Source organism: Homarus americanus, unplaced genomic scaffold, assembly GCF_018991925.1.
Source record: "Homarus americanus isolate GMGI-L3 unplaced genomic scaffold, GMGI_Hamer_2.0 scaffold23617, whole genome shotgun sequence".
NCBI classification, from domain to species: Eukaryota; Metazoa; Arthropoda; class Malacostraca; order Decapoda; family Nephropidae; genus Homarus; species Homarus americanus.
The window spans coordinates 2508331-2515258 of record NW_024720711.1 but is presented as its reverse complement, the minus strand read 5'-3'; the positions used below and the strand labels follow the sequence as shown (position 1 = coordinate 2515258).

The window sequence follows — 6928 nt, the reverse complement described above, 5'->3', positions numbered from 1 at the left end:
TCAGGACGTGCCCACATCACCATGAGGTTTGTCTCACACCATCATCCGCCTCTCTCTACACCAAGTTCCTCTTCTCTTGTCTCACTACTTCCTTCTCCGCTGTAAGTTATTTTTCCTTTCTCTCGTTTATAAACCTTTATGTCTCTTCCAACACCATTTGCGAGTTTAGGTCCTTGTTGTCCATTATTATCTTTCACTTCGTTGTTTCTTCTGCTTCATTATCATTCAGTAAGTCATTTTTCTCATCATCGTCTCTCGTTTCTTTACACCTCATATCATCAAAGACTCATTTCTCTTCCTCCTTATTACTCATTCTTCCTCTTCCTCCTTTCTCCTCTTCCTCCTAATCATCCGTGAGGTGTTGCTTCGTCTCTCATCAACCAATTTTAACTCTTCTTCATTTTACCTTTCGTCTCTCGTCAGATGTAAGTCGTTGGCTTCCCTCATTCATCATTCATTTTCTTGCTTCCTTCATCATCTGTTTCTCTCACACCTCATTATCATTCCAGATGTCGTTTCCTCCTCTCCTCACGCCTTTCATCACTTTTCATCTTCTGTGAGTTATTAACACCTTTTCGTCATTTGTTTCGTCACGTGTTCATCGTCTCCATCGTTCTCGGGGATTTTACGGCCACTTGATGACGAGGACAAGGAAGGAAATCGGCCAGACTTGAGAAATAGGGCAGTGTCTTTAAGGGTGGCCTTGCCCTAAAACTGTTGTGTGTGTGTGTTGTTGTGTGTGTGTGTGTGTGTGTGTGTGTGTGTGTGTTTGCCTTAAGCGTGCTGGGGCTGAGGGTTGGACAGAGACTGGGGCAATGTAGGGAAGACTCAGGGTAAAACTCAGACCAGGGTAATACAGGGGGCAAGACTAAACCTGGGGGTATTAAGGGCAAGAAACAAGGCAAAATAAGGACTGGGGCAATACAAGGGGCAAGGTAAAGTGAAGGGTAATACATGATGTGAGAAGGGCAAGTATAGCGGTAAGTATAGGTAATACCTAATCTAGTGGCAAGAACAGACAAGATTAAAGGTAGAATAAGGAAATTCAAAGGCAAAATAAAAGACTGGGGCAATTCCTTGAAAGATTAAAGACAAGACTGACCCAAGAGCAATGCATGTGTGAGAATAAGGACAATATTTAGGCAACAGTCTGACTGGTACAAATACATCTAGATATTAAGGGCAAGAATTAACTCAATACAGGGCGATATGGGCAAGGTCGGGTTGTCGGGCAATATATTAAGAGGAATGATAAAGGTCATACTGAAAGGAAGAGTAAGGGCAAGATCAAGCCCTATCACCTCCCACTTGATACAATTAACCCAAAATGCAATATTTCTGTTTACACTAAGAAGTGAAACGTAAACAGGGAGTGATGTCACCAATACACTAGAGGTAAAACAAAGGAGTGATGTCACTAATACATTAGAAGTAAACAAAGGTGTCACCAATACACTAGAGGAAAACAAGGGTGATGTCACTAATACACTAGAGTAAAACAAAAGGTGATGTCATCAATTCACTAGAGTAAACAAAGAGTGATGTCACCAATACACTAGAGGTAAACAAGGAGTGATGTCACCAATACACTAGAGGTAAACAGAGTGATGTCACCAATACACTAGAGGTAAACAAAGAGTGATGTCACCAATACACTAGAGGTAAACAAAAGGTGTGATGTCACCAATGTCTTTAGGATGTCATTTAACCCAGACCCAGTTTCTGACATCAATATTTATACTACGTAAATTATCGACAGAATGAAAATAATAGAAATTGCATAAATTATTCAGGACAACATGTAAAACCTACATATACAAGACACACATATTATAACACCTTTTCCTCGTTAATCAGGACAATATGTAAATGACCTACATATTTAACCCATTTCTGTAGTTTCTTCAGTAATCTATGTAAATTATCTTTCAGGCAAAAGTACACACTATTTTATTATTTTGTTTTATTTATCAGTTATATATATGCAAATTGCTCACAGATAAAAAAAACTCAACTCAATGCAACAGTAAAAATATGTAAATTATATGTACTGATAATTATGTAACATCTAAATATTTTGCTTGATGAAAGAGTAAAAAATATGTCCATTACCTACATACATACACAAAAAAATCATCGTTTCTTCTCATTTCTCTTCAGTAAAAGTAAAAAAAAAAAATATCTTAAGATTTGATGAGAATAAACTCGAAGACACCATCTTGTTTGGTAGTGTCGCGTCACGAACCAGAGCAAGGGAGAGGAGGAAACAGTAACTGATAAGCTAAAGGAACGTGAGGCGAGGGGAGGGGTGGAGAGGGGAGGGATGGGAGTGGGAGGGAGTGGGATGGGAGTGGGGAGGGGAGGGGAGGGGAGGAAGGGTGGAGAAGGGGTAGGAGGGGTGTAGGTGGGAATTGTGGGAGGATAGAAGTGTGGTAGGGGAGTGGGGAAGAGCCGGGTGTGAGAGGGATGTGAGAGGTGTGAATGTGATAGAATTGTGGTGATGGTGAGAGATGGAGAGTTAAAGGAAGGGAAAGAATGGATTGACAGCGGACGAAGAATATACCAAAGGAGGAGAGAGGGAAAGAGAGGAGGAGGTGAGAGGAGGAGAGAAAGAAAGGAAAGGAGGGGAGATAAAGAGGGAGGAATGGAGAGAGAAAGAGAAGGGAGGGAAGGAGAGAGAAAGAGGGAGGAAGGAGAGACAAAAAGAGAGGGGAGATGAGAGAGGGAAGAATTGAGAGAGAAAAAGAGGCCGTAGGGAGAGAGAAGGGAAGCGGTGGGAGAAAAGGAAGGATGATGAGTGTTGAGGAGGACGGTAAAGCACACACACACACACACACACACACACACACACACACACACACACACACACACACACACACACACCTCCTCATCTTCTTCCCTCCTCCCCCTCCCCCTCCCCAGACCACTACTTATCTATCGTCCTAAAATTGTTATGATCTCCTCCAAGTATAATTATGTAGATAAATAAAGAACGCCTCCACACTACAGGACCTTCAAACCTCTTTTTCTCTCTACTCTTATTTTTTTGTCTGTTTGTCTCTCTCTCTCTCTCTTAGCCCCATCTCTGCTATGCCCTCCCTCTCTCTCCGTCTCCACCTCCTTCCCTTCCTTTTCCCCTCGCCACCATGTGATCTTATGAGGTTTTTATGGGGTACTTCTTTACTTCCTCTAGTTTATTTTTCTTCTACTCCTCCTCCCCCTCCTTCATTCTCCTCCTCCTCTTCCTGTTTCTTCATCCTCTTCTGCTTCTTCAACTTTTAACCCTCTTCTTCCTTTATTATTACACCTCCCTTATATCATCTCCTCCCTCCCCCCCCTACGTATACCATTACCTCCTCCTCCCCATGTATACCACACCCCCCCTCCCCTGTATACCATTACCCCCTCCTCCCCTACGTATACCATTACCCTCCCTCACCCTCCCTACGTATACCATTACCTCCCCTCACCCTCAACGTATACCATTACCCCTCCTCACCTCCCCAACGTATACCACCCTCCCTCCTCCCTACGTATACCATTACCCTCCCTCCCTCACGTATACCATTACCCCTCCCCCCACCTCCCCAACGTATACCATTACCCCTCCCCCTCACCCTCCCCAACGTATATCCATTACTCCTCCCTCCCCCTACGTATACCATTACCCCTCCCTCCCTCCCTCACGTATACCATTACTCCCTCCCTCCCCTACGTATGCCATTACCCCTCCTCCCCCTCCCCATGCATACCATTACCCTCCTCCCACTCCCCTACGTATACCATTACCCTCCCTCCTCCCTACGTAAGCCATTACCCCTCCCTCCCCATACGTATACCATTACCCTCCTCCCTCCCTTACGTATACCATTACCCTCCTCCCCCTCCCCTACGTATACCATTACCCCTCCCTCCCCTCCCCTACGTATACCATTACCCCTCCCTCCCCCTACGAATACCATTACCCTCCTCACCTCCCCACATGTATACCATTACCCTCCCCACCCTCCCCAACGTATACCATTACCCTCCCTCACTCCCCAACGTATACCATTACCCTCCCTCCTCATGTATACCATTACCCCTCCCTCCTCCCCTACGTATACCATTTCCTCCTCCCTGTTATTTGATAAACGAGTTCCTGATCTTTTTTATTCATCAAAATTGTCTTCAAGTTCAATGATGTGAATAAATGATAAGAGAATGTCTTGCCAGCACCTTGCCTTTATGACATGGGGAGTATCTCTCTCTCTCTCTCTCTCTCTCTACTCTTATTTTTTGTGTTTGTCTCTCTCTCACTTCAGCCCCATCTCTGCTATGCCCCTCCCTCTCTCTCTCAGTCCCCCTTCTCTCAGGGCGCCTCCATCTCTCAGCCCCCTTCGAAGCCCCTCCCTCTCTCAGCCCCCTCTTCTTCAGCCCCCTCCCCTTTCAGCCCCCTTCCTTCCCTCAGCCCTCTTTCAGCCCCCTCCCTCTTCAGCCCCCTCCCCTCAGCCCCCTCCCTCTTTCAGCCCCTCCTTCTCAGCCTCTCAGCCCCTCCCTTTCAGCCCCCTCCTCAGCCCCCTCCCTTCTCAGCCCCCTCCCTCTCTCAGCCCCCTCCCTCCAGCCCCCCTCCCTCAGCCCTCCCCCCAGCCCCTCCTCTCTCTCAGCCCCTCCCCTTCCTCAGCCCCCCCTCCTTCAGCCCCCTCTCTCTCCCTCAAATCGTCCCAAATTCTGACACCAGCTTCTCCTCCTGTTATATATATAAGAACTCTGCCCTCACTGAGCATTCAGTTGATGACCCACCTTGAGGGTTAATGGTCCACTCAGGTAATTATTCTTCCCTGTCATCTCCCCTCTTTTACCCTCCTTCTCCCCCTCTCTTTCCTTCTTGTTCCCTCTTCCTCTACACTCCTCTCCTACTTCTATTCCCTCCCCTTTCTCCCTTACCTCTTCCTCTATACTCCTCTCCTACCCTCCCTCTAGTACTTCCTCCTCCCATCTTCCTACTCCTCTTCACCCCTCCTCTCTCCTCCTCATCCCACCCCCCTATCCCTCCCCTCACTCGTGCAAAGAAGGAAACATTAATACACGGGAACCACTGACTTTTTCTTTCTATAAAATCGTGATGCCAAGCGTTCACAGAAGGCAACAGAAAACGTGTGACTGTAGACGCTTCCCCAAACATTACCTACTCGTGTGTGTTTATATAAAATATCTGTCTGCCTGTCTGTGGTGGTTCAGGTGAGATGCTAATGGAATGACTCACCTTGTATGCCAGCCAGGTGTGTCCTTCGATTCTGTGGTTGGACCTAACCTTAATTTGACCTAACTTAGTCTACTGTACTATCCTAACCTAACCTAATTTAACCCAACTTAGTCTAACCTAACCTAATCTAACTTAACCTGATTTAAGTTAATTATTTTAAATATGTATGTATGTATGTATATATGTATGTAATCAGTCCATTACACACACACTGAACACATTAAAAAAGTACGACAACCTGAACGTGAGTCACATCTGGCAGCAGAAGGACTGAGGGCCCACACTGCCAGACACACGATAATTATCAACGTTTTCTACATTCATTTGTTTATCTTACAAAATTTTACACTTATTATTATTATTACTGCAGGTAAGTTAATATAGAAACATGTACAAATAATTATAAAAAACTCGTATAAAGTTCATAATATATAGAGCTTCCTGGTAAATGATATATAAAAGCCTTAATCATATATATAAATTTTTTACTCCAATAAAATAGTAACACAAATATTATAACCCTGTGATATATTTCATACATAGAGATGAATCACTCCGTCGTGTAATATATTTTTCTATATGGTTATACATACATGAAATATACATATACTTCGTGATGTATATTGTATTTTGTAGTTGTATAGCTGTATGGAGTGTATGTTATAATGTGTATGTTGTATGTTATGATATGTACTGTATGTTGTATAATCTGTATGTAGTATGTTATAATGTGTATGTTGTATGTTGGAGATTATACTAAGTGGCAACTCTCGGCTCCAGCCACACTACGCTTTGTCGATAAACAACTTAAAATTATAAACAAACAACAAAAACAAATAAAATAAACAAACACACAAATAAACACACAAAGAAAACTCATTATTTTCTTGTTTGCAAATTGTTGTCGAGATTAAGAGGATTTTTAAAGGGGAAAATATACCAGTAAAAGTTTGCTTGTTTGTTTGTTGTGTAAATGTGAGTTTTATGAGGTTGTGTGGTTGTGAGGTTGTGGTTTATGAGGTGTGGTTTATGAGGTTGAGAGGTTTTAGTTGTGAGGTTTTATGAGGTTGTGAGGTTTTATGAGGTTGTGAGGTTTTATGAGGTGAGGTTTTATGAGGTTGTGAGTAAGTCTTGTTTCGTATGCTGGAAATTCATTACAACTAATGACTTTTTCTTTTTATTTCTTAAGATTAAAAAAAACTAAAATGTGGAAAATTTAATCTGTAAAAAATTCCCACTGGAGGAATAACTCACTTATTAAATTCTCCCATATAGTACTATTATATTTTGTCAAGTATATATAAATTTATACTATATACATCCCAATATATACATTGTGTCTTAAAGTAAAAAAAAAACGAGAATTACTTTAATTTCTCGTTTTATTTTGCCTTTTTATTTGTTTTACTTTAGAATTACTATGTGTATTAGTCTTATATGTTGGGTATGTATATTGTATAACTCTATATATACATGACAACATATAATAGTACTATATGGGAAATTATAAAAAGAGTCCTCAATATATTTTACAGCCGATGCAATAAAAATAGGATGATAGATAGTTATTCGTATAAAATATTTGCAACAGGTGTTCTGACGTAGGTGTGGCCACTAATCAATTAACAATTACCACGTTAACAAGATAATCCTATTATTTAACACTTGGACTCCTGAAGGGTT

The 6928-nt window shown here is 42.3% G+C and overlaps 1 pseudogene; it reads left to right on the top strand.

Annotated features, from left to right (window-relative positions):
• Positions 1-60: 60 nt before the first annotated feature.
• LOC121860837 overlaps positions 61-6928 on the top strand; it is a 57385-nt pseudogene continuing 50517 nt past the window's right edge.